General features: G+C 48.0%; 1 pseudogene; it reads left to right on the forward strand.

Moving 5' to 3' along the window:
• The first annotated feature begins 13219 nt into the window (after positions 1–13219).
• LOC116566630 lies at positions 13220–13844 on the forward strand (annotated as a pseudogene).
• Positions 13845–26815: the final 12971 nt, after the last annotated feature.

The raw sequence follows: 26815 nt of genomic DNA on the forward strand, positions 1-26815 counted from the left end.
AAAAAAAAAGGGGAAAAGAAAAAAGAAATTAAGACCCCTTATTTCTTAATAAGGGTCCTGCCCCATACCCAGGAGGGAGGAATGCTGCACAGAGAGGCCAGGAAGAATCTGGACAGACAGGCCTTGCTGAGCTTCCTCACTCTGTCTCTTACTAGCATTAGAACATGCCCTTTTTGTCCAGTCATATTTTGCCACAGCTGCCCATACTCCATTAAACCTAAGCATAAAAATGGACAGTTTCCCTCATGTTTTTGTGTCCTCATTCTGAAGGCTCTGTGCCACATAAAACTATAATGAAATAAATCTGTTATGCTTCTCACTTGTTAACTTGCCTTTGTTATAGGAGTGTTAGCCATGACCCTTATGATAGAGATTACCCTTTTTGCCCCTACAATCCCCATTTTATGGATAGAAAAACTGAGGCCCAGAAAGGAGGAATTTCGTGTCCCAGGTCACACAGCTCCAGAGAAGTGGATCTTCTTGGAAGTGGATCTGGAGGTGTGCTTTGAGAGCTGAATGATAAAATAGTAAAAGTAAAGACAGGGAACAGTTATGGCCAGATGCAAAGCGCCTTGTATGTGCTGTAGGTCCCTAAGGCTGTTCTGCCAATAATGTTCATCTGTGGATGAGGAAACAGGCCTGGGAGAATGCTACTTAGCCAAGGCCACCCAGTTGGCCAGTGGTGGACCTGGATCCAAGCCTGCTCTTATCTGCGCCACAGTGCTGATATCAAGCAGGGAAGCTGCAGGCAGGGACACTTCCTTCTCTGTCCTGCTCTGCTCAACTCCTTTTCCCACCCAGGGTGCCTCCCCACCCTGCCCTCCCCAGCCCAGTCTGGGCAGTCTGACAGCGTTCTGGCCACCTGGGTAAGGCTGATGATGCTTGGCTCCAGGAGTTCGGACCCCTATAACCATGTGAGCTCTGAACCCTGGAAGGGAGCCTACTGGGTAGCCTGTGCATCATCTGGCTGCTCTGCCAGCTACCAGGCTCAGCCCCAAGTAGATCAAGGTCTCCGACGAGACTGGATTCCTGGGCAAACCTAAGTCCAGTACCTGAAAGGACTCAAAAGGCTCTGAGCTGGGAGACCATCAGCTCAGAGAACAAAAGGAGTCAGGCTCTGAGCTGGGAGAGCATCAGTAAGGGTTTCAGCGGACCTAAAGTAAGAGAAACAATAGATGTGTGGGGCCTGAGCTGTCCCCAACACCTTCTTTTCTTTTCCCCTAAAACAAGGCCACCATTCACTGGAGGCAGCAAAGCCGCGAAGCACATGGGTATATTCTGCCCGGGTTCACACTTGAGCTCTACTGTGTACCAGGTCTTTGTGACCTAGGCAAGCTTTGTAACACCGCCCGACATTGGTCTCCTCAACTCAAAAGCAGGGTCAAGACATCCACTGCAAGGCCGGGCGCGGTGGCTCAAGCCTGTAATCCCAGCACTTTGGGAGGCCGAGGCGGGTGGATCATGAGGTCAAGAGATCGAGACCATCCTGGTCAACATGGTGAAACCCCGTCTCTACTAAAAATACAAAAAATTAGCTGGGCATGGTGGTGCGTGCCTGTAATCCCAGTCACTCAGGAGGCTGAGGCAGGAGAATTGCCTGAACCCAGGAGGCGGAGGTTGCGGTGAGCCGAGATCGTGCCATTGCACTCCAGCCTGGGTAACAAGAGCGAAACTCCGTCTCAAAAAAAAAAAAAAAAAAAAAAAGACATCCACTGCAGAGAGCTGGCAGGAGGAGTGAATGAAATCATATAAAGAAAGGGCTTACAGTGCTTGGCATACAGTAACTGCTCAAGAAATGCCAAGTATTACTCTATTTCAATTCTTTACTCCACAGCAGGAGTACAGGACATCAGGAGCATGATGCAGGGGGAGCACCAGGCAATGGGAGTACAGGGCAGTGGGAGCACGGGGCAGCGGGAGCACAGGAAGATGGGAGCACAGGGCAGTGGAGCACGGTGTATTGGGAGCACGGTGGAGCAGGACTGATTTCCAAGACAGATTCACTGCTTTATGGTCTCCTGAGATGAGTCTCACAGAATGAGGAGGAGTTCACCAAGCCTTGAGGAGAGGAAAGGACTTTTCAGGGAAAGGGAACAGCATGTCCAGGGCACAGAGGTGTGAGGGGAGAGGTAAGCTTAGGGAATGAGCCGTCATCATGCTCTGGGGCTGGTGCACAGGGGACCTGGTGGTGGTAGATGACATTAGGAAAGCAGGGGTAGAAAGTTGGGTGGGAGGGGGTTGTTTCCCTCTCACTTCAAGCACAGGGAGGGGACTTCCAGGAGACAGTCAGAGAGGTGCTGGGTGTGCCCCGGGACCCTGTGATCTGGTGTCTGACTTTTTCCTGAGAACCTCAAAGAGAAAGGACTGGCTGAAGCCCCCTGATGCAGTGACGTAGAGGGCTGCAGCAGGAGGGCACACACAGGATGCCACAGGAGAGAGTTCTCCTGGGGCGGCCTCGGATCCAGATCCCAGGAAGGTCTCCTTCAGGGCATAAGGCCTCAGCAGGAAGAAGCTGGAGGCATCAGGGGTGTCTTGGGATCCAAGAAGTCATCATGAGCACCTGGCTGGTGGAGACCCATCCACTTTCCACAAGGGTGCATCTGGGAGACCCCGCAGCAAGCACCCGCAGGGGTGCAGGCATACGAGTGTGCCAGGTCACACCTTCTCCGTCTAGCTCAAGTCAGCCTCTGCAGTGGGAACAGTGCCATACATGCTGACCCTAACCCCACCCCACTTGCCCACCTGGCATTCCTCCACTTTGGCTCCCTCTGAAGCTGGGAGGGATGCTCAGCCACCAGCTTGGAGGCACACTAGAAGCACAGGCAGCTGACACTGTGGGATGCGGGAGCAGTTGAGAAAACCCCGGATTCTGGTTCACAAGAAGACAACTCATTCTTTCTGCCCATTGGGGTTCCTGGAATTAGGGATCCGTTACCTAAAGCGGCAATCTCCTTCCTGTCTCATTAGACCTCCAGGGATCACCTCCCATACAAACTCTGGCACCTAAGTCTCTGTCCCAGGCTTTGTGCAGGGAAGGCAGACCAGGACTTCCCTGAAAGTGCCCCTCCCATCCCTCAAACAAGAAAGAGCATCAGCTGTTTGTTTGTTTGTGACAGAGTCTCACTTTGTCGCCCAGGCTGGAGTGCAGTGGTGCAGTCTTGGCTCACTGTAACTTCTGCCCCTCTGGGTTCAAGTGATTCTCCCACCTCAGCCTCCCAAGTAACTGGGATTACAGTCACACGCCACTATGCCTGGTTAATTTTTTGTACTTTTAGTAGACATGGGGTTTCACCATGTTGGCCAAGTTGGTCTAGAAATCCTGATCTCAGGTGATCCACCTGCCTCAGCCTCTCAAAGTGCTAGGATTACAGGCATGAGCCACTGCACCCAGCTGAGTGTCAGCTTTAACCCCTGCCAAGCCCAGAGAACATCAACGCTCGCTCAAGACAGTACCCAGGAGTCAGATCCTTCCTGACTCTGGAACCTCTCCCTTCTATCTCCTGTATCAGCCCTGGAGGTGCCAGAACCACAGTGGGCAGCTGGGGAGGAGATGAAAGGGTAAAGGCAGAAAGAGAGGAGAGGCCAACCATGGCCTCCTTTCCTATCCAGCCTCCAAGATGTCAACAACTGCCCACCGTGTGAGCTTTGCACTTGGTGTTCCTTCTGCCTGGACTCATCTGGCCTCATCAGGACTGGCTGCATACCCTGTACACAATGAAAATGTACATACAGGCTGGGCGCGGTGGCTCACACCTGTAATCCCAGCACTTTGGGAGGCTGAGGCGGGTGGACCACGAGGTCAAGAGATCGAGATCATCCTGGTCAAAATGGTGAAACCCCGTCTCTACTAAAAATACAAAACATTAGCTGGGCATGGTGGCGCGTGCCTGTAATCTCAGCTACTCAGGAGGCTGAAGCAGGAGAATTGCCTGAACCCAGGAGGCGGAGAATGCGATGAGCCGAGATCGTGCCATTGCACTCCAGCCTGGGTAACAAGAGGGAAACTCTGTCCCAAAAAAAAAAAAAAAAAAAAAAATGTACATACAAATTAAGATCTTCAAGATAGGGACAGAAGAGCTGACACCCAGCATAGGGCCCTCCTAAGTGCAGGGCCCTGTGCCTGGCTCACGTCACACAACTCCAAACAGCAGGAGGCCTGGCCTCCTGACTTCCCTCAGGTCTACTGAAATGTCACCTTAATTACCCTGGTGTGGTGGTGCATGCCTGAAGTGGAGGACTTGAGGTGGGAGGATTGCTTAAGCCCAGGAGCTCAAGGCTGCAGTGAGCTATGATTGCACCACTGTGCTCCAGCCTGGGTGACAAAGCCAGACGCTGTCTCTTAAGAAAAAATAATAAATAAATAAACAAACAAACAAGCAAATGTCACCTATCACAGAGGCTTCCTCTGAATACCTATATAAACTACCACTGGCCAGGTGTGGTAGCTCACTCCTGCAATCCAAGCACTTTGGGAGGCGGAGGCAGAAGGATCACTTTAGCCCAGGAGTTCGAGACCAGCCTGGGTAACACAGACCCTCATCTCTGCAAAAATTAAAAAACAAAGAAACAAAAACTTTCTAGCCACTCAGGAGGCTGGGGCAGGAGGATCACTTGAACCCAAGAGGTCAAGGCTGCAGTAAGCTATGATTTTGCCACTGAACTCCAGCCTGGGCAACAGAACAAGATCTTGTCTCTACAAAAATAACAGTAATACAAATAAAGATTAAGAAATAAACTAACTCTGACTTCCCCCACTCACCCTCCAGTTCCCCCCTAATAACCCTTCCCAGTCTTATCTCCCTTCAGGGCACGAAGGACCCCTTGCTGTAGTGTCTCATTTTTCCCACCAGAATGTAAGCCCCCAGAGGTCATCTGTTGTTGCCTGGTCACTGCTGTATCTCAGAACCAGAACAGTTCCTGACACACAGTAGGTGCTCAATAGAGATGGATGGATGGAAGGAAGGAAGGAAGAGAGGGAGGGAAGGAAAGGTGGGAAAGAAGGGAGAGAGAGGGAGGGAGAAAAGGAAGGGGTGGGGGGAAAGCAGAAGGGAGGGAAGAAAAGAAGTTGTCCTCCTACCTGGGGCAGGCCTGGGCTGGGAGAGAGGAAATCTTTGACTGAATAGTCTGAAGTTTTGACTATCTTTGCTCTTCTAAATTATTAAAATCAAATTGTTTCATAACTTAAGGTGATTGGAAACATTTTCTTTTTTTTAATCTGAGAGTATCAACTCATGGGAACTGCTCATATTTCACCCAAGGCACCAGAAGCACCAGCCCAGGAAAGTCACAGACAGTGGGGACAAAAGACAAAACTGTTTTTTTGGGTACACCATGAGTCCTGCCTCGTTCAATGTGCTGGCTGCACAGGTATGGGTACGACTCACCTCTATGATACAAGTCGCAGCACGCCGTCCACCATCCACTGTGTTTGCTACCTTTCTTTCCTACCTAACATTCTTGGAGCTCATTCTCTGTATGTACGTAGATGCTTCCTCATTCCTGTTTTTTTGTTTTGTTTTGAGACAGAGTCTCGCTCTGTCCCCCAGGCTGGAGTACAGTGGCACAATCATAGCTCACTACAGCTTGGGCTCCCAAGCTCAAGCCATCCTCCTGCCTCAGCCTCCTGAGTAGCTGGGACTATTCACATGCCGCTATGCCCAGCTAATTTTTAGAAAGTATTTTTTGTAGACATGAGGTCTCACTACGTGGCCCAGGCTACTCTTGAACTCCTGAGCTCAAGTGATCCTCCTGCCTTGGCCCCAAAGTGCTGGGATTATAGGCGTGAGCCACCCCAAAGTGCTAGGATTACAGGCATGAGCCACTGGGCCCTGTCCCTCATTCCTATTTATGGCTGAATGGTTTCTACTGTATGTAGGATCCTAATATACTTAACCAATCTCCTATTTATGGACATTTAAATTATTTCCAGTCTTTGCTCATAAACAATGCTGCAGTGAACAACCTTTTACCTACGTCATTGTGTGCAAGGATATTTGTAAGATAAAGTCCTAGCAGCAGAATTATTGCATCAAAGGGGATTTTGATAGTGATCATCAAACTCCCCCAAGCAATATACAAAAATGCTGTATCCCTCAGCAACTGAGTATGGTATCTGACCTTTCAATCTCTGCCAGTCTGCTAGGTAAAAATGGAATCTCAGTTTCTTTTTAGTTCCCATTTCTCCTATTATGAGTGGGGCTGAAAATCCATTAAAATACATTCAAAAGAGAAGCAGGCCGGGCGCGGTGGCTCAAGCCTGTAATCCCAGAACTTTGGGAGGCCGAGGCGGGTGGATCACGAGGTCAAGAGATCGAGACCATCCTGGTCAACATGGTGAAACCCCGTCTCTACTAAAAATACAAAACATTAGCTGGGCATGGTGGCACGTGCCTATAATCCCAGCTACTCAGGAGGTTGAGGCAGGAGAATTGCCTGAACCCAGGAGGTGGAGGTTGCAGTGAGCCGAGATCACGCCATTGCACTCCAGCCTGGGTAACAAGAGTGAAACTCCGGCTCAAAAAAGAAAAAAAAAAAAGAGAAGCAATTCACTCACAGTCCCCCTCCAGCTGGCTTTAATTTCCTCATTCTCTTAGGTTTACTGCCATATTCAAGCATTTTTCATTTTAATCAGAAAAGGCATAGTTTTCATCAGCAAAGACAGAGAAGTTAATGTTTTGCTCTTTCATTTAATTCCTTTTTCCAGCAAACATTTGCCCACCTACTAGTCAGGATGAGCTAGGTTATGATGCAGTAACAAACCACACCAATAGCTCAGTGACTCTTGTCAGGCTGTATTTCTTGTTTACGCTGCATGTCCCTTGGCTGTGTCTCTCCATGTCACCCGGCTCCAGGGCCCAGACTAGAGCCACCTCTGCAGAGGTGAAAAGAGTATAAGCTTTGTGCTGGTGCAGCTGTTAAAGTTTCCACTCAGGAGTGACATATATCACATTCATTCCCATTTCATTTAGATACAGCAAGTATCTAAATGATAAAGTTAGTTTAAAGACGAAGTTAGTTTATGGCCACAACTAACTTTAAGACCTGGGAGAGTGGCTGGTGTCATGGCTTGCGCCTATAATCCCAGCATTTTGGGAGCTGAGGTGGGCGGATCACCTGAAGTCAGGAGTTCGAGACCAGCCTGGCCAAAGGGATGAAATCCCGTCTCTACTAAAAATACAAAAAATTAGCTGGGCGTGGTGGCTCATGCCTATAATCTGAGCTACGTGGGAGGCTGAGGCAGGAGCATCACTTGAACCAGGGATGCAGAGGTTGCAGTGAGCCGCAATCACACTACAGCACTCCAGCCTGGGAAACAGAGTGAGACTCCACCTCCTTTTTTTTTTTTGAGACAAAGTTTCGCTCTTGTTGCCCAAGCCAGAGTGCAATGGCATGATCTCGGCTCACTGCAACCTCTGCCTCTTGGGTTCAAGCGATTCTCCTGCTTCATCCTCCTGAGTAGCTGGGATTATAGGCATGTGCCATCACGTTTGGCTCATTTTTTGTATCTATGTAGAAATGGGGTTTCACCATGTTAGCCAGGCTGTTCTCGAACTCCTGACTTCAGATGATCTGCCTGCCTCGGCCTCCCAAAGTGCTGATTACAGTGCTGGCCACCGTGTCCAGCCAGACTCCATTTCAAAAAAAAAAGAAAAAAAAAGGGGGGTTGGGGAATTGGGAAAATGCAACGGGAAAAGAAGCAAATATTTGGTGGCCAGTACCAGTGGCTGGCATTTTTTTTTTTTTTTTTTGAGACAGAGTTTCACTCTTGTTACCCAGGCTGGAGTGCAATGGCACAATCTCGGCTCACCGCAACCTCCGCCTCCTGGGTTTAGGCAATTCTCCTGCCTCAGCCTCCTGAGAAGCTGGGATTACAGGCACGCGCCACCATGCCCAGCTAATTTTTTGTAGTTTTAGTAGAGACGGGGTTTCACCATGTTGACCAGGATGGTCTTGATCTCTTGACCTCGTGATCCACCCGCCTCGGCCTCCTAAAGTGCTGGGATTACAGGCATGAGCCACCACGCCTGGCCGTGGCTGGCATATTGAGCATTAAGTCTGTGCCAGGCTCTCTGCTCAGTCCTGTGAAGAGAGCGATGAATTAGATGGGGTCCCTACCTTTAACATTTGCCATGATCAGGGGGATCTTTCTGCAGGAAGCACAGAACAGTCAGTTTTAGTGGCTCCAGAATATCCCATCAATATAACAGGCCATAATTTGCTTAATAATTTCCCAAATATTGTATGTTCTGGATAATTTTACTTTTTCTTTTTCTCTTTCTTTCAATAATAAAACAACATTGCACATCATCACATCAAAAAGAAGTAAACACTGAGGACTAAATTTAACAAAAGTAGTGCACGGCTTGCACAATGAAATCTACAAAATGTATCATAGATCTGTGTGTTCTGCTCAATCCCGAGCAAACTCCTAGCAGATTATGTTTTACAGAAATTAACAAGCTGATCCTAAAATGTACATGAAAATGCAGCCGGGCGCTGTGGCTCACGCCTGTAATCCCAGCTCTTAGGGAGGCAGAGGCGGGAGAACAGCTTGAGCCTAGGAGTTCGAGACCCACCAGGGCAATATAGCGAGACCCCGTTCTCCACAAAAAGGAAAAAAACAAAAAGACGAAAAAAAAAAAAAAGAAAATGCAAAGTACCCTAAATAACCAAAGAAATTCCATTCCTTAAAAAGTTAAACAGTTACCATACGACCCAGCATTTTCATTTCTAGGAATCTACCCCAGATACCTGAAAACATATATCCACACAAAGACTGAACACAAATGTCCAGTGCAGCATTTTTCGTAATGGCCCACAATGCAAACCACCCACACATCCATCAACTTACGAATAAAGACATAAAATGTGGTATATATGTCTAATATTGTTTGGTCATAAAAGGAATGAAGTATTGATACATACTACATCATGGGTGAACCTCAGAAATACTATACTCAGTGAAAAGATTCAGATGCAAAAGAAACACATAAGATTTCATTCATAGAATATGTCCAGAAAAGGCAAGTCTATAAGACACAGAGTAGATTAGTGATTGCCCCAAGATGGTGGAGGTAGGGGTGGGAATGGTATAAGGGAATCTCTATGGGATGACTGAAGATTCTAAAATCAGATTGTGGGCCAGGCATGGCTCACATCTATAATCCCAACACTTTGGAAGGTTGAGGCCGGTGGATCACCTGAGGTCAGAGTTCAAGACCAGCCTGGCCAACATGGTGAACTCCATCTCTACTAAAAGTATCAAAAAATTAGCTGGGTGTGGTGGCAGGCACCTGTAATCCCAGCTACTCCAGGAGGCTGAGACAGGAGAATCGCTTGAACCCAGGAGACAGAGGTTGCAGTGAGCCGAGACCATGCCATTGCACTGCAGCTGGAGCAACAAGAGCAAAACTCCATCACAATAAATAAATAAATAAATAAAATTAGATTGTGGTAATGGTTGCACAACTCTGTAAATTTACTAAAAGTCATTGCAATATACACTTTTAAAAGAGGTCAACTTTATGGTATGTAAGTTGTGCTCTAAAGAAGCTTAGAGCTTAAAAAAGAACATGGGAGGCCAAGGCAAGAGGATGGCTTAAACCAGGAGTTGGAGACCAGCCTGGGCAAGATGGTGAGACACAATCTCTACAGAAAAGTATTAGCCATGCATGGTATTATATGCCTTTAGTCCCAGCTGCTGAGGCTGAGGTGGGAGGTTCACTTGAGCCCAGGAATTCAAGACAGCGTGAGTTTATAGTCCCACCACTACACTCCAGCCTGGATGACAAAGCGAGACCCTTGTCTCTAACAAATAAGTAAATAAATAAAGATAACATAGCATCTCATTACCAGGAAATGAAAAAAATAATAATATAAAAATTAACATGGCAATTGACATCATCAAACTACAAATTTTAAACCTTTTATTTCCTCACTATACAAAAGAGATCATTTTTTGGACTTCACTGCCTGACTTCCTGAAGCTGCCCAGAGTTTGTCACAGGCTTTGGGCTCAGGATATGTTCAATTTTCCTGCTTGGAACTGAGAGGAGAACTCAGGTCTTCTTACAGACTGCCAAAGTCCGGCAGGGCTCTTTTAGAACAGTCATTTCACAGCTAGAGAAACCAAGGCCCAGAGAAATAAAGGGCCTTGCCAAGGCCACACAGGCATTTGGCAGCAATTTCACCAGCACCCAGCACATGTGGGAGCCAGTTCTTGAACGCAGCCTCTTGATTTTTTTTGCCAGAGCCCCTTGAACTCCTCTGGACACTCCTGTCCCCGGCTTGAGACGCTACTATAGCTTTTCTTGCTCAGGTGAGAAATAAAATGTGATCCAAAAATCCCTTTGGTATCTACAAGACTCTACTCTTGTAGATACCAAAAATTCCCATCCTGTTTGCTATTAAAACATTCATCTTCTAGGCAGCCTGAAGCTTCACCTGCTTCGCTTGAAGTAACTGGGGGGAGAAGAAGTTTGTGAAGTCTATAATGCTTGCATTCCAGCTTCATGATTTCCCCACCATGCTGGTTCCGCAGCACTGGTGCCACGAAGGAGGAAGAGTCAGAGATCTTTGCAGAGAAGGACTTCTTCCAGTGTGGTTGTACTGTAGTCGGTATTGCTGCCTCTGGGTACTGAGGGTACCCAAATGTTGATTCTGTCTTCATGGGATGCTTCTCTGGCTTCCCAGGAAAACTCCCACCAGGGACTTTGCTCTGCATTCCCCAGGCAGGGTGGTGGCATTCTCTGGCTGATCCCTGTGACCCCTGCCCATAGACTTTTACCACCTTCTCCATTCACCCCCTTGTGTGGGGTCCTTTTCTTTTTTTTTTTTTGAGACGGAGTTTCACTCACATTACCCAGGCTCGAGTGCAATGGCGCGATCTCGGCTCACCGCAACCTCCGCCTCCTGGGTTCAGGCAATTCTCCTGCCTCAGCCTCCTGAGTCGCTGGGATTACAGGCACGCACCACCATGCCCAGCTAATTTTTTGTATTTTTAGTAGAGACGGGGTTTCACCATGTTGACCAGGATGGTCTCGATCTCTTGACCTCGTGATCCACCCGCCTCGGCCTCCCAAAGTGCTGGGATTACAGGCTTGAGTCACCGCGCCTGGCCTGGGTCCTTTTCAAAAGGCTCACAGTTGCCTTCCTTCCTAATGTCCCACTTGCCCTGCCCAAAAACAGTTTTCTGCCATCAAGGTAAGAGCGGTCTCCTCCCAGAGCAACTGGTCTGTGAGCTGCTGGGCCCTCTACATAGCCAGTGTCTCTGTCCTTACAACAAACAGCAAGGTAGGCATTTTCATTCCTGCTACCTCCTCTTCACAGTTGAGTAAACTGAGGCTCAGACACAGCAAGCAGAATTGGCTGGTATTCGAATCCAAGTCTGCCTGACCCTAAAGCCTTTTTCTATCTCCCACATCAAGGATCCTCTTGGCCAGACTCTCATCAATCTCAAGGTCTTGCCATCATCAACAGCAAATATTTATTTATTTATTTTGAGACAGAGTCTCATTCTGTCGCCAGGGCTGGAGTGCAGTGGTGCAATCTTGGCTCACTGTAACCTCTGCCTCCCGGCTTCAAGCAATTCTCCTGCCTCAGCCTCCAGAGTAGCTGGGACTACAGATGTGCACTACCACACCCAGCTAATTTTTGTATTTTTAGTAGAGATGGGGTTTCACCATGTTGGCCAAGATGTTCTTCATCTCCTGACCTTGTGATCCAACTGCCTTGGCCTCCCAAAGTGATGGGATTACAGGCATGAGCCACCACACCCAGCCCCCAACAGCAAATATTTATTAAGTACCTAGTGATTGTGAGATAGGTCAGACGAGGTAATCACGGCAGACTGGAGGCCCAGGGCTAGGCAAAGGTCAGGAACAGAGCAGAGACAAGATTGCTCAGCAGAAATTTGTACTGGGACCCGGGCCCGTGAGTCCAGGAAGTAAATCTGGAAGAAAAAAAAAAAATCACCAGGTCATCTGCAACCCAGGGCCCAAGGGACAGGAGGTGAATGGGCGCTTCATCAAGGCTAAAACAGTGGTCCTCAAACTTTGCTGAAAATGGAATCATCCAGGGATATTTAAAAAACACTGACACCTGGCCCCTGCCCCCAGACATTCTGATCTTGTTGGTATGGGAAGCAACCTAGGCATCTGGATTTTTAAATGTGTAAGAAAGCTCAGGCAGGAACGGGGTGTGGGGAGGAGGTCTGATAGGAGGAGGTGGTGATGACCTGGCCTCCGGAAGCCTGAGGCTCTAGGGCAGGGAGGTGAGGGTACTGGGCTGGTGCAAAGTACCCTGATATGAATTAGGTAAGGATGGGAAAAGGGCAAAAGGTACAAGAAGGGAGATATGAATTGGAGGACAGTGGGGGGGGCGGCCAGGCAGGACTCCTTAGTGGGAGATAAGCCCGCCTCCATCCACAGTCCAGCCATGCGCACATGCTGCCATCTCGCCTCTCCACCCTCCATGTGCTGCTCTCTTTGTCTGGAACACCCCCACTGCTTTTATTTACCTGCTCAACTCCTGCTTCTCATCTGGGACTCAGCTCAGGTGTCAACTCCCCCAGGCAGCCCTCCTTGACTGGTTCCCACCACACTGATCTGACTTGGATGCCCTTTCCTGTACTTCTGTTGGTCCCTCCGATTATCCTACCAGACCCATTACACTGTGACACCTGTTACTTGCCTGTCTCCCTCCAGGGGTGTGTGTCTTGTTCTGTGACTTGTCTATATTCCCAGCACCCAGCATAGAGAAAGCTTCTTAAAAAGTGGGATTGAGGAGCACAGTGGCTCACGCCTGTAATCTCAGCACTTTGGGAGGCTGAGGCAGGCAGATCACCTGAGGTCAGGAGTTAGCGACCAGCCTGACCAACATGGAGAAACCCCTAAAAATACAAAATTAGCCAGGCGTGGTTGTGCATGCCTGTAATCCCAGCTACTTGAGAGGCTGACGCAGCATAATTGCTTAAATCCAGGAGGTGGAGGTTGCGCTGAGCTGAGACAGCGCCGTTGCACTCCAGCCTGGGCAACAAGGGCAAAACTCCATTTCAGAAAAGAAAGAAAGAAAGAAAGAAAGGTAGGATGGAGAAATGAAGGGTGCTAGGCCTTCATCTTCATGCAGGTGCCTAGACCACAGGAATGAACAAGACACTTTGTCCCTGTCCAAAGCAAGGAGAAAGGGGAAATCAGGAAATTGTTTCAATGACATGACAAAAATGGGTATAGGAATAGGGGCCAAGAGGTTGCCCAGGAGCCTGCAGTATTCACCTGTAGTTACGATAAGTTTACCCCTCAATCCCGAAGCTTTCCTCCGTGGGTTAACAGGCAAACCGGTGATGGTGAAACAAAGTGGGAAATGGAGTACAAGGGCTACCTGGCATCTTAGATAGCTATATGAACATGCAGCTTACAAATAAGAGGAATACATAGGTGGGGAGCTGTCTGGACACCTGGGTGAAGTTCTAATATGGTATAATAATGTCCTCTATAGGTGAGGCGTGGTTGCTCACGCCTGTAATCCCAGCACTTCAGGAGGCTGAGGTGGGTGGATCACGAGGTCAGGAATTTGAGACTGGCCTGGCCAACATGGTAAAACCCCATGTCTACTAAAAATACAAAAAATCATCCAGGCGTGGTGGTGGGCACCTGTAATCCCAGCTACTTGGGAGGCTGAGGCAGGAGAATAACTTGAACCTGGGAGGCGGAGGTTGCAGTGAGCTGAAATCACGGCATTGCACTCCAGCCCAGACAACAGTGTGAGACTCTGTCTCAAAAAATAAAAATAATGTCCTTTATATCAGAGGTATGGAAGAAAAGAAAATGGGGGAAATGAGAACATAGCATCTTTGTGGGGGATTTTGAAAATATCTAGACAATAAAGATTTATTTTTTGGGTTTTTTTTTTTTTTGAGACGGAGTTTCGCTCTTGTTACCCAGGCTGGAGTGCAATGGCGCGATCTCGGCTCACCGCAACCTCCGCCTCCTGGGTTCAGGCAATTCTCCTGCCTCAGCCTCCTGAGTAGCTGGGATTACAGGCACGCACCACCATGCCCAGCTAATTTTTTGTAGTTTTAGTAGAGACGGGGTTTCACCATGTTGACCAGGATGGTCTCGATCTCTTGACCCCATGATCCACCCGCCTCGGCCTCCCAAAGTGCTGGGATTACAGGCTTGAGCCACCGCACCCGGCATTTTTTGGGTTTTTTTTTAAAAGAGGTTGCCTGGGGATGGAAGGGGGTCAGTGAATTTCTGGAGTCAGAAAGCCCTGGGTTTCAATCTAGCACAACCACTGGCTAGCTGTGTGACTAGGACGGCTTTCTGAACCTTCCTGTAACATGGGGATAATGATAACACCTCCCTCAGAGGTAGAACACAGCACAGTGCTTGGCTCATAGAAAAAATACTAGAGAAATATGTTGACCATTTTGATTTGCTAAGATCATGAGTGGGTGAGGAGAGCAGTGGGAATAGACATGTCACACATGACCGCTATCACCTGTTCATGCCTCAAATCCCACCACCCTTGGGATGAAATGCAGTTGCCCAGAAGTCCGAGCTGGCTTCCTGATTATAGCAGAAGGCAAACTCCTCAAGGGCAAGGATCTTTGCTTTATTTGCTGCTAAATTCTCGGCACCTATAGTGCCTGGTGCATAGCAGGTCTTCAGTAAATATTTCTTGAATGAATAAATGACTGAAATCTGGTTTGGCTAGCTCAGTGTATAGGGGTAACCCCTCCTCCTTCTCTAGACCCAGGTGCCTCCTCCAAAAATCTTGAACTCAACATAATTCCATTAGCTATAACTTCATTCAGCAGCAAGCAATGCAAAGCCACAATGGGCCAGGTGTGATGGCTCAAAAGCAGTAGCTTAAACAAGCAAAATGATTAACTTGCCCAGACTGGTATATCAGCTCAATGATATTGTCAAGGACCCAGCATCTATCCATCTCCCTGTCCCAGCCATCACGTGACTTTTACCCTCAGGATAACAAGATAGCTGCTGTACTTCTGGATATCGCATCTCTGTTCCAGGAAAAAGAAGGATGGGATAAGGGCAAAAGGTACAAGAAGGAGCCAGACAGGTGAGTGCTTAACAACAACAACAACAACAACAACAACAGCACAATACTTTTCAGGTTCTGTTATAAGGGAGGAGAGACTCAGTCCTGGGAGAGCAGCCAGCAAGGTCTGCCATGATGGCTAAATGAAACCATTGTTCCTCTCCTCATTGTTCCCCCCACATCTACTCCTTCTCTAGGCTTCTTCATTTGAGTAGATGGCACCTCCCGTCACTCAGCTCCTCAAGTGAAAAGCCCAGGGGTCATCCCTCACTCCATGCCCATATCCAGTCCATCAGCTCCTGTTAGCTTCACCATGACCTAGATCCTGAATCTGACCATGCACTCATCCTAATCCCTTTTATAGTCTATCTCCTCTTCCAGGATGTCAACGAGGGCAGAGACCTTGTCTGCCTTGTTCACTGATGCATCCTCAGGCCCTAACACTGCCTGGCAAGTAGGAGGACTGGATGTGTATTTAGTCAATGAACAAATGAATGGACAGGCTTGTTTTGGGTGGTCTCTTAGGGAACCTTCTAGCTCTTGGAGATCTAAAGAGAAAGGAGAGGAAGGAGATTGGGTTAGGGAAGGCAATACATGAGGTATGTCAGAAACTGGAACCAACATCCCAACCTTCTTCCCTGATTGCCCAGGAGATCCTGCCAGGTGAGTATATCTGAGGGCCAAGTCAGAGACCATTTGGAAAAAACCGGAAGGAAGAAGTGAGCACAGGCACAGCCATACTGAGCCCCAAGAATTCAGGCCAGAATGGGACACAGCTATCTGGAAAATAGCATTGAGAGAGCAGCCTGCTGGGTCTGCCTCTAATTAGCAATGGATAAGTAACCTAACCCTCTCTGAACCTCAGTTTCCTCATCTATAAAATGGGATAAAAAGAATAGTATTTACTTTACAAGGTTGTTTTAAGGATTCGGTAAGGGCCGGGCATGATGGCTCATGCTTGCTATCCCAGCACTTTGAGAGGCTGAGGTGGCTGGATCACCTGAGGTCAGGAGTTCGAGACCAACTTGACCAACATGGTGAAGCCCCGTCTCTACTAAAATACAAAAATTAGCCAGGCATGGTGGCAGGCGCCTGTAATCCCAGCTACTCAGGAGCCTGAGGCAGGAGAATCCCTTGAACTCAGGAGATGGAGGTTGTGGTGAGCCAAGATCATGCCACTGCACTCCAGCCTGGGCAACAAGATCAAAATTCCGTCCCCCCACAAAAAAGGAATTCAATAAGATGCGTTATATAAAATGCTTACACAATGCACAGCAAATCGTTAAGAGCTCAAACAACTTCAGTCATGTAAAAGGAAGAAAAGAGAGACAGGAGGGAGTGAGAAATGATGGAGCCACGTAACACAGAAGCAGATGTCCCAGTACCCTGGGGGCAGCCCACTCAGATGTGCTGGGGGTTTAGAACTCCTAGAAAAGACACAGAAATGTAAGGCATCTGGACTTTAGCTTCCCCTTCTCAAAATGGACTTTTGGGTTCTGGTCCAACCCCTTCAATTTTACAAATGTTCTGCATCTTGGAAAGAAAGGCCAAAGACCCAGAGAGTAAGCAGAGGCAAGTACAGGGAGAAGGGTGGTGGGGACAGGGCTGCTGAGGTGGGCAGGTGCAGCGGGCTGTGAGCCCCCTGCTCTCACTCTGGGGGGAGGGTCTGCCTTCCTCTGCCCCCACCACCCACGATGAGGGGAAATGGCAGGCTGGGAAGACCCATGAAGCTGGCAGGAGGAATACTGGCAGGGAGGGGCCAGTGTTTCATTAAACTCAGCACGGGGCTCAATACTCATGCAGCCTTTGAGGGAATCTCTGCAGTTTACATATGAGGGTGTGGGTGCCCAAGGCCCCTGTAGAGCTCTTGGAGACAGAACCAGAATGCCATTCTGTGTTACTCTAAAACTCTGTGCCCCTTCTTATGCTCACTAAAGTCTGAGAAAAAAATTAAAATTAAAATTAAAAATAAATTAGGCTGGGCACTGTGACTCACGCCTGTAATCCCAGCACTTTGGGAGGCCGATGAGGGAGAATCACCTGAGGTCAGGAGTTCGAGATCAGCTTGGCCAACATGGCAAAGCCTCGTCTCTACTAAAAACACAAAAATTAGCTGGGCATGGTGGTGGGGTGCCTGCAATCCCAGCTACTCAGGAGGCTGAGGCAGGAGAGGTTGCCTGCAATCCCAGCTACTCTAGAGGTTGAGGCAGCAGAGCTGAGATGGTGCTACTGCATTCTAGCCTGGGTGACAGAACAAGATTCCATCTCAAAAAAATAAATAAAATAAAATAAAATCTCTGCCCTGCTTCTGCCTAGGAACTAAAAGGCCTGTATTTGAGACCATCACTAACTGGTTGCAACCTTGAATCAGTCCTTTTTCTCTCGCCCCAGATTCCTTCTTTAAACAAGAAGGGTAGATCCCACCACGGTGGAGCCGCTGATGGTCCTTCCAGCTGGAGCTGAGATTCCTGGGATTCTAAACAACTGACACCCTACAGTGAGTCAGAAGGAAAGCCTGCTGGGCCTCTAAACAAAATGCACCCAGGCCTCTCATCCAGCCTTCCTGTCCCAGACACACAGGACAGCACTGCCCCAGGCTGTGCAGTGCCTGGCTAGTCTCCCTTCAAGGGTGGTGTCTGTCTGCCCAGTTTTCTAGCCTGGGAGGGAGCCTGGCCTCAGCCCACACCATTCTCTGGGGCCTAACTCCACTCCATGATTTGGGGAAAAAAAGCCAAGCACTGGACTCAGGCACCTCAATTAGGGGACCAAGCCTTCCCCACAGGTTACCATTTAGGCCAGCACTTCTAAAAATCAATTTAAAAAAAAAAAAAGTTTGGCCCGGCGCGGTGGCTCACGCTTGTAATCCCAGCACTTTGGGAGGCCGAGGCGGGTGGATCATGAGGTCAAGAGATCGAGACCATCCTGGTCAACATGGTGAAACCCCGTCTCTACTAAAAATACAAAAATTAGCTGGGCATGGTGGCGCACGCCTGTAGTCCCAGCTACTTGGGAGGCTGAGGCAGGAGAATTGCTTGAACCCAGGAGACGGAGGTTGCGGTGAGCCGAGATCGCGCCATTGCACTCCAGCCTGGGTAACATAAGTGAAACTCCGTCTCAAAAAAAGTTTAATCTGCTGCTAACTTATACTTCTGTAAAATTTTAAAGGTATATACTACATAATACTAGTGGTTACACAATATTGTGAAAGCACTTAACTGCTACTAAATTGTACACTTAAAAATGGCTAAAATAGGCTGGGTGCAGTGGCTCACACCTGTAATCCTTACACTTTGGGAGGCCGAGGCAGGCGGATCACCTGAGGTCGGGAGTTCAAGACCAGCCTGACCAACATAGAGAAACCCTGTCTCTACTAAAAATACAAAATTAGCTAGGCATGGTGACTCATGCCTGTAATACCAGCTACTCGGGAGGCGGAGGCAGAAGAATTGCTTGAACCTGGGAGGTGGAGGTTGCAGTGAGCCAAGATTGCACCACTGCACTCCAGCCTGGGCAACAAGAGCAGAACTCTGTCTCAAAAAAAAAAAAAAAGGCTAAAATAGTACATTTATATTATCTATATTTTACCACAATAATTTAAATAGAAAAAAAGAAATGGAAAATAAGGCAAAATTCTAGCCTTAGCTTCATTTTAGTAGCATTCGACAAGACCTTGTAAAATTGTTATAAAAGTATCTAAATGCTTACTTTAAATTTTTGTACTTATGTCGCTGCAGACCAGTAAAAGTTTGTGTACTGGCAGCACTTTGATAGTGCTGACTCGAGCTGATAAGAGGGACTCTGGCTTTGCAGGGCCTCTCAGGAGACCTTCCAAGGGCACAAGGTTCCTGCACCGTGACTCCCTCCCACAGGCACTTCTGAACACCAAGCCAGTCACCCTCAAGCAGCCCAGGCCAGGTGGGACCTGTCATGTCAGGGTCACCGCTTGAGACGTTGATCACCTCCTGTGGAGGTCTGTCCTGCAGACCCTGACTCAACGATGGAGGAATAAAACACACTCACACACACCAGAATACAGTGAATCTGAGTGGGCTAGGGATGGTCATCAGCTGCTCTCACAGGGCGACTGCAGCTAACCGACCGGATTCCCTGTCCTCCTCACATTTATTGAGTATAGATTTAATAACAGAGGTTATAAGTCAACATGCTTGTGGATAACTAACATGGTTAAAAGAGTCGTTTTATAAATGATAAAAGGTCTTGATTCTGGGGCCCAGAAAAAACACCATTAATAGGAAATTCACCTTTGACCTCCCCTGAGAGGACCCTTCGGCAAAGTTTACATGAGTAAACAGAGTAGGGACAAAGGAATGTGAGGTAAACAGACTTAACCGGGCACGCTTTCATTATTCTAATCTTCACCCTATGACTTAAAGTTCTAGCATAAGGAACTGGCTGCCTTCAGTTCATTCCACTAAAACCTGTCAGCTTTCCAAAAGGTTTGAGACTATAATCTTCGAACTTTCCCTAGTATTTTGCCAGCTACCCCAAGTGAATCCCAGCAGCCAGACACACTGGTCTGATGTATGGCTGATGCCTCCTTGTGCCCCAGTCTACCCCTAAGGGCCTTCTTGATGTGCACTGTTATTTATTCATTTTTTTTTTTTTGAGATACATTCTTGCTCTTATTGTCCAGGCTGTAGTGCAATGGCATGATCTCAGCTCACTGCAATCTCTGCCTCCTGGGTTCAAGTGATTCTCCTGCCTCAGCCTCCCAAATAGCTGAGATTACAGACAGACACCCACCACCATGCCCAGCAAATTTTTGTATTTTTAGTAGAGATGGGTTTCACCATGTTGGCCAGGCTGGTCTCAAACTTCTGACCTCAGGTGATCTGCCCACCTCAACCTCCCAAAGTGCTACAATGACAGGTGTGAGCCACCGTGCCTGGCCAATGTGCACTGTTATTAAAGTGTCCCTGTCAGTGGCCAGGAGAATGGTGGTGCTCCTGATAACTACAGGGAGTCATGGGGTGGGATGTGGGGTAGGGTGGCCTGTGTTGGGGAGGTAAAGGGTAGAGAGGTGCCTTCTTTGCTTCTACTCCGTAAACCAAACTTGGCCGAAGCATTATCTCCTACAGAAAGTCATCCTGGGCCCTGCATCCTGAGGAGCCCCTGTGTCCCACAGAAGAGCACAGGTCTCCCTGTATTTGTACTGAATGGGTGACATGGTAAATTAGGAAGTGGTGCCTGCCCCTGGGAAGATGAGGGGATGTAATGTGTGCCTTGGTTCTAGGGTATGAGTGGATTTCAGGCCCTGCAGCTCCGTGGCAAGATGCACCCTGTGAGCAGGGGCTGTGATGGGTGCAGCTGCAGGCCCATCTCTGCCTGGCTGTAAGGGACTGGAGAGATGGCACTGGTGTTTAGGATGTTGCATCCCGATTACAGAGGTCTCTGCCTAGATGAGCAAGAGAAAACATTGTTGGCTTTAAAAAAAATCTAGGCCAGATGTGGTGGCTCAGGCCTGTAATCCCAGCACTCTGGGAGGTTGAGGCTGGTGGACTGCTTGAGCTCAGGAGTTCAAGACCAGCCTGGGCATCATGGTGAAACCTCAGCTCTACAAAAAATACAAAAATTAGCTGGCCATGGTGGCACACACCTGTAGTCCAAGCTACTCTGGAAACTGAGGTGGGAGGATTGCTTGAGCCAAGGAGGTTGAGGCTGCAGTGAACTGTCTTCACTGCACTCCAGCCTGGGTGACATAGAGACCCTGTCTGAAAAAATAAATTCTAGACACTGGGGCTCTAATTTTATTTACTGTTTTTAAAAAAATTATTTATTTATTTAGAAACAGAGTCTCGCTATGTCTCTAAATAAATAAGGCTGGTCTCCAGCTCCTGGGCTCAAGTGATCCTCCTGCCTTGGCTTCCCAAAGTTCTGGGATTATAGGTGTGAGCCACCACACCCAGCCACAGGCTGGCTCCAGTTTTAGAAATTCTACCTCCAAAGGTCTGATGAGGGTCCTGAGTCTCATATTTTGAAAAAGTACCGTGTGATCCTAATATCCCACTGGTGTCTTGCCCATAGAGGTGCCAGTGAGTGTTTGGTGACTGGGTTTAAAGGTACAGCACATCTCTGGAAGAAGACACAGGCGGCAGCTAGGTGACCTGGTGTAGGGGATTGGTCAGAGTGGTGAGGAAAATCTATAGGGAAAGGATGCAAACCTTCTGAAAGGTTGGAAGGTTTTGCTGAGCCCCGGGGGAGAATAGCTGAAGGCAGCTGTTCTATAACCATGAGGCAGAGGGCAAGGAGTGTAGGGGAATTTATCTTAAACAGGCTCGCTTATATTGACCAGGAACCGACCTTTGATCATCCAGTGTGTGCAATGTTCCCTGAAAGGGGATCAATAAATGTTAATTACCTGCAGGTTGTGTTTTGCTCCAGGTCTCCGGCCTTGTGCCTGCACTGAATAAAAAGCAAGCAGCTCCAGCTTCTTGGGCCTGCTCTCTGGCCAGTAGAGCCAGGCAGTCCCGTAGCTGCTCTTACGCTGCATACCTGTGTCTGAGTACTCATTTCATCCGTTGGCCAGGGTCTGCTGGACAGATCCGGCAACCTGGGAGGGAGGGAGATTCACTTTTATTATACGTCCTTTTGTATGGATTGGACTTTTGATCTAAAAAAAAGGTTTGGCTGACTTGGAGTGATGGAGTTGCAGTTCTCTGTGTCAGGCAATGCAAACGCTGGGCCTCCAGCAGGGACAGAGCGGATTCAGTGAAAGACAGAAGTGGGTGGCCCGAGAGGGATGGAGAGCTGCAGAGCACAAGTACCGCCTCGAGGGGGCAGCAGCGGCCCGGAGTCCGCTGAAGGCAGCTGGGTGGGGACTGCGAGCCCAGGGTTGCCAGATCTACTGGCTTTTTTCAAGATAAGCCTGAAATCAGATTTTCACATGGAATTGTCAGCTAATTCAACAATTTAAAACACGGCATGGACCGAACACAACATGGCTATGGTTCGATACTGGCTGCAGGCCACCAGTTTGTGTTCGGATCCAGGAGGATTCCACTAAGGATTGTGCACCTCAGAGCCATCTGCAAAGCTATTGCAGAGCCATCATTTGCTTCTAGAAAATCGGGTTGACACCATATTGGGTCAGCAAAGGATGAGGACAAAGCCAGTGCCCCAAGATGGACAGGGGGAGTCACCCGCCCACTCACCATTATTTAATCCAACATGCATTTATTAACCTCCCACCACGAGCCAGGAGATCCAGTGGTGAATGTGACAGGTGGAGTCCCTGCTCTCCAGGACCCTATGTTCTAGCTGGGGAGACACTTGAATTAATGAGTAACATTTGTGACACATGAGTTGCAGTACAGCATGGGGATTAAAAGTCTGGGTTTCAGTCCTGATTCCACTGCTTGCTAGTTGTCATTTTAGACAAACCCCCTAATCTAGGTCCAGTTGCCTCACTTCTCACCTGTGGCATGGCCATGATAACCTCATAGGGTTGTTGTGGGGATTCACTGAGACAATGCAAATGATAATTAGCTGCTGCTATTAAGTAGAGAGCTGTGAGAGCAGGGAATTGGGGAGCCTAGGCTTAGGATGGGGACCCCCCCATCCCAATGAATACTGGGGCTTTTTGCCAGTAAGGGGAGCAGGAGGCCACAGGGGTTGGAAGCTCCAGGCCCAGAATAGGCTCAGTCTTCTTCTGCTGAAATGGCTACAATGAGGCAGCTGGCTCGTTTCCTGTCTGTGTTCTTCCTATGGATCAAATTTCAGCAGCATAGTTGCCTCTGTAGGATTTGGTGCCCAAGGACTGGGAAGGTATTACTCTGCTCTTGGCCATGATGGAAGAAGGCCAGTCCTTTCCAGCTATGAACCAGAGCCCCTCCATGAAGCTGCTGCATTTTGGAGCTCATCAAACCCTACAACTAAGTTTTAAAAATCTAAGTGCATGTACAAAACAAGTTAGAAACCCTTTCCTATGCCCTTAAGTCCAGAATATCAGCTTCTGTTGGCAGAGGCCTAAGCCACAGGGACCTTTTGAACCCTCATTATGCCTGGGTAAAAAAGGAGGGGGCAAAAAAGGAGGAGGCAAAAGTCAAGAGACTTGGCTCATCAGCAATGTGTCTGGGACCTTGGAGTTCAGCTCTGTGTATAATATCTCTCTCTGATCTCAGGGGGTCCGCAATCCAATCCTGTAGAAAATCAGTCCTGGATTTGGAAGGAAACTTCTAGGGCATCTAGTCCAACCTTCACCCCAAAGGGGGAGCTTTTCTATAAGAAACTTGGCCTTGCTGGGCACGTTGGCTCATGCCTGTAATCCCAGCACTTTGGGAGGTTGAGGTAGGTGGATCACAAGGTCAAGAGTTTGAAACCAGCCTGGGCAACATGGTGAAACCCCATCTCCAATAATAATACAAAAATTAGCTGGGCATAGTGGTGCATGCCTGTAATGCCAGCTACTCGGGAGGCTGATGCAGGAGAATTGCTTGAACCCAGGGAGGCAGAGGTTGCGGTGAGTTAAGATCGTGCCACTGCACTCCAGCCTGAGCAACAGAGCAAGACTGTCTCAAAAGAAAAAAAAAAAAAAAAAAAAAAGCAACTTGGTCTTCATCTTCTGTATTCCTAAATGAACCACATTTAACAGTGATTCAAACAACTGAATTAGCAGTAAGGTAGCCAAACTGTCATCTGGGTGCATAGGTTTACTGGAAGAGCTAAAACGTCGCTGGAAATCAGAATTTTCCACTGGGAGAATGACACAGCTCCTTTTATAAAGGAGCACCTTTATAAAAGTGCTGAGGGTGGCGGATGAGACCTCACTCCAAGGCATGCAAGGATAACCAGAGGCCCTGACTTCTTAAGGAGGTGGGACCAGCTGAATGTAGTGCTTTCATTTGCTCGCTGAGTCTGGTGAGCAGGTCTGAGGCAGAGGGGAATTGTTTCCAGCAACTAGGGAACGCTGAGCTGCCAGAGCAGCCACTCTCCCTGTGCAGGGCCTACAGCAAGACTGCCTGGGTAAGCTTCTCTTACTAGCCTTGGATGTTGAGCACATTACATTACCTTCCTAAGCCTGTTCACGTCTCTGTATGGAGACAATGAACACCATGCCTGGACATTAAGTGCTTGGTAAGTGGTGGCACCGCTGTTTTTCCAAGTGGAGTGTTTTTTTCTTCTCCTCCAGCTTCCCACGTTTAGCAATGCATGTCCCAGTTCCTCAGTGCAGCGTCAGCTACATGGATCACTCCAGAGCCCAGCAGCCCCTCCCACCTCATCCCTGTGCCGCCTCCACAGCCACCATAACTGTGGGCAGCTATGTCTGTACAGCAGTCACTCTTTGGTCAATGCACCCTGCCTCCACTTTCTCTTCCTTAAAGTGGCTTTGTTACTGACCACTGCAGTCCCTGCATTTGAAAGCCTTCAAAGAGCTGCCAATGTTTAGAATAAAGAAATGGGGAGGGGGCCTGCCTGGAGAGCCTGCCACAAGCCATTAGCTATGACAGGTTCTCAGTGCATGCCACAATCACAGGCTTACCAAGTGTTCAACAATGAAGTGCTTTATTGGGGTCTGGCTTGGAAGGTTCATCTGACTTCCCAAAGGACAAGCTCAAGTCATTTCTCCTCTCTAAGGTTCCCAGACCACAAAGCCCTCTGTGGTCACTCCTTTCACCAAAGCACTAGAGCACCCTGCTGAGTACAAGTATGTGGTCGAGGCACCCTCAGGTAAGCAAGTGTTCCAACAGCTCTCCTCATGTGGGCATGTGATGTGCTGGCCCCATCCCATTTTTTTCTCCATCCCTAGCACATAGTGCAGTGTGGAGCACATTCTAGGTGCTTGTCAAATGTTGATTTAAGGGCCTCCTTCACATTCTTCAAACCTCTTTCCATGAGGCCAGTCAACCATAAGGCTAAGGAGGAGACAAGCCTCATTTTCCATTCAAGATAAAAGGAATGGAGTCTGCTTCTTGGTGACAGCCCTGACTGCTTGTCAAAACACTCTGGCCTTATGAGGCCAACATACTGGAAGTGCTCCCGGGAGAGGCTGCCTCCACTGGGACAGATGCAGACTCCTGTGATGGCAAAGAGAACACCAGGCCTGGGAAAGCGTGCCAAGAGACACTCCCCAGAAGCTTGTAGGTACCACCGCTCCTCCTCTTCACTCCAAGCCAGATGCAAAGAATGTTGAAGTGGAAGTTACTTAACTGATCTCCCGTCTCATTTTATCCAGGAGAAAATGGGTGCCCAGGACTAGGTGTTTCTCCAAAGGTCAAGGTGAAATAGAAAAGCGAGAGCTTTTATTTGTGTTAAGATGTATCCCCTTCAGTTTCCTGTGGCTTAAGCTAATAATAGAAACATCACAAAGGAGGGGATCAGGATCGCCCTCTGATAGAAGTCAGGGCCACCGTGGGATTGGTGGTAATTGACAGGGCATCCTTTTAGGCCTGTGTTGATCCTTCCCTAGCTTTCTCCTGAGGTCAGTTTCATTCCCTAAATGTCCTAGATGAACAAACGCTTACTGCCACTGGTAGGACACCTCATATCATTATGCCAAATTTCTACTCTCAGGCCCTCTTTATATTCCCATCTACTCAGAACTGATATTTTAAAGATCGCAGGGAACCTACAATGTGCGGGAGATGGGAGCCAAGATGAACAGTGTTGCACCACTGCACACAAGCTTCATCCTGTCTTCTTGGTTTAGATATTGCTCAGAACCTATTGTTTACTCAACCACACAAGCACTTGTTTCTATTTGCCCTATATGGCTCTTTAAACCAAGCTTTGTTCAGAATTCCTGATAGATCATTTAAGTAAATTTAGAAGTCAATTCAAGGAATACAAAAACTGCATAATCATATCCAACTCAAGAATATAAACTCAGATCACTCATTAGTCTCTAGTTTAAAACATTAATCATGATTTATATGGAGTGCTAAATACCTATGTTCTAAGTGTGCCCTCTCGCTGCAAACTCATTTAATCCTAACAACAATCTCAGGAGATAAGTTGAGGTAGGATGTTAATGTTCTCTTAACTTTGGTAAAACCCCAATCAAGATACAGCCCAGGCTGCAGAGGCACATGCATTAGCAACACGTGGACCCTACCGCAGTATTAGCAGTCATCTTTTGCTGTAAGTGCTTGGCTTCCAAGAGTTTTTATACAGACATCTAAGAGGCACAAAATATTTATAATTAGGCTATTTCCCAAATAGCATAGGAAAGCTTCCAAAGGCTTTCCCTGAACTGAGAGGCAATGCACTGACAATGGGGACCATTAGAGCCTCTGGATACAAGATGACATATCTGCCAACCTTAACCACCCGACTCAAATGCTACTTTAAAATAATGTAGCTTCCCTTTAATCATTTCACAGGAGTTACTACAGCAGCACAGAAAATTTTATTAATATTCTGATTCTTGCATCACAGCTGTTAGGACAGGAAAGGATGAGGATACACACCACCTGTATCGTAGAGCAAGCAAACCACCAACTAGCATCTTGAGATTCTCTCTAAACTGTTCTCTAGAAACATGCTTGTGCCTTTAATCTGCCTTTTAAAAGGGACTCAGAACAGAAAATGCTTGTTTGCAAATAAACATCTGAAAGAATATAGTAACAGCTGACCTGGGCTGAGGCATCCAAACAAAGCGGTCATTGTGGAAGGAGACAATGCAAACCACACTGGGGCAAGAAACTGAGGGCAGAGAACGTGCGGTCATTTGTGCGTTGAATATTTCCACCAGCTCCAAGGCCCCGTTGGAACAAGTATCAACCAGGAGGGTCTC

This window comes from Sapajus apella, unplaced genomic scaffold (assembly GCF_009761245.1).
Source record: "Sapajus apella isolate SASKATOON/1434 unplaced genomic scaffold, GSC_monkey_1.0 scaffold43, whole genome shotgun sequence".
NCBI classification, from domain to species: Eukaryota; Metazoa; Chordata; class Mammalia; order Primates; family Cebidae; genus Sapajus; species Sapajus apella.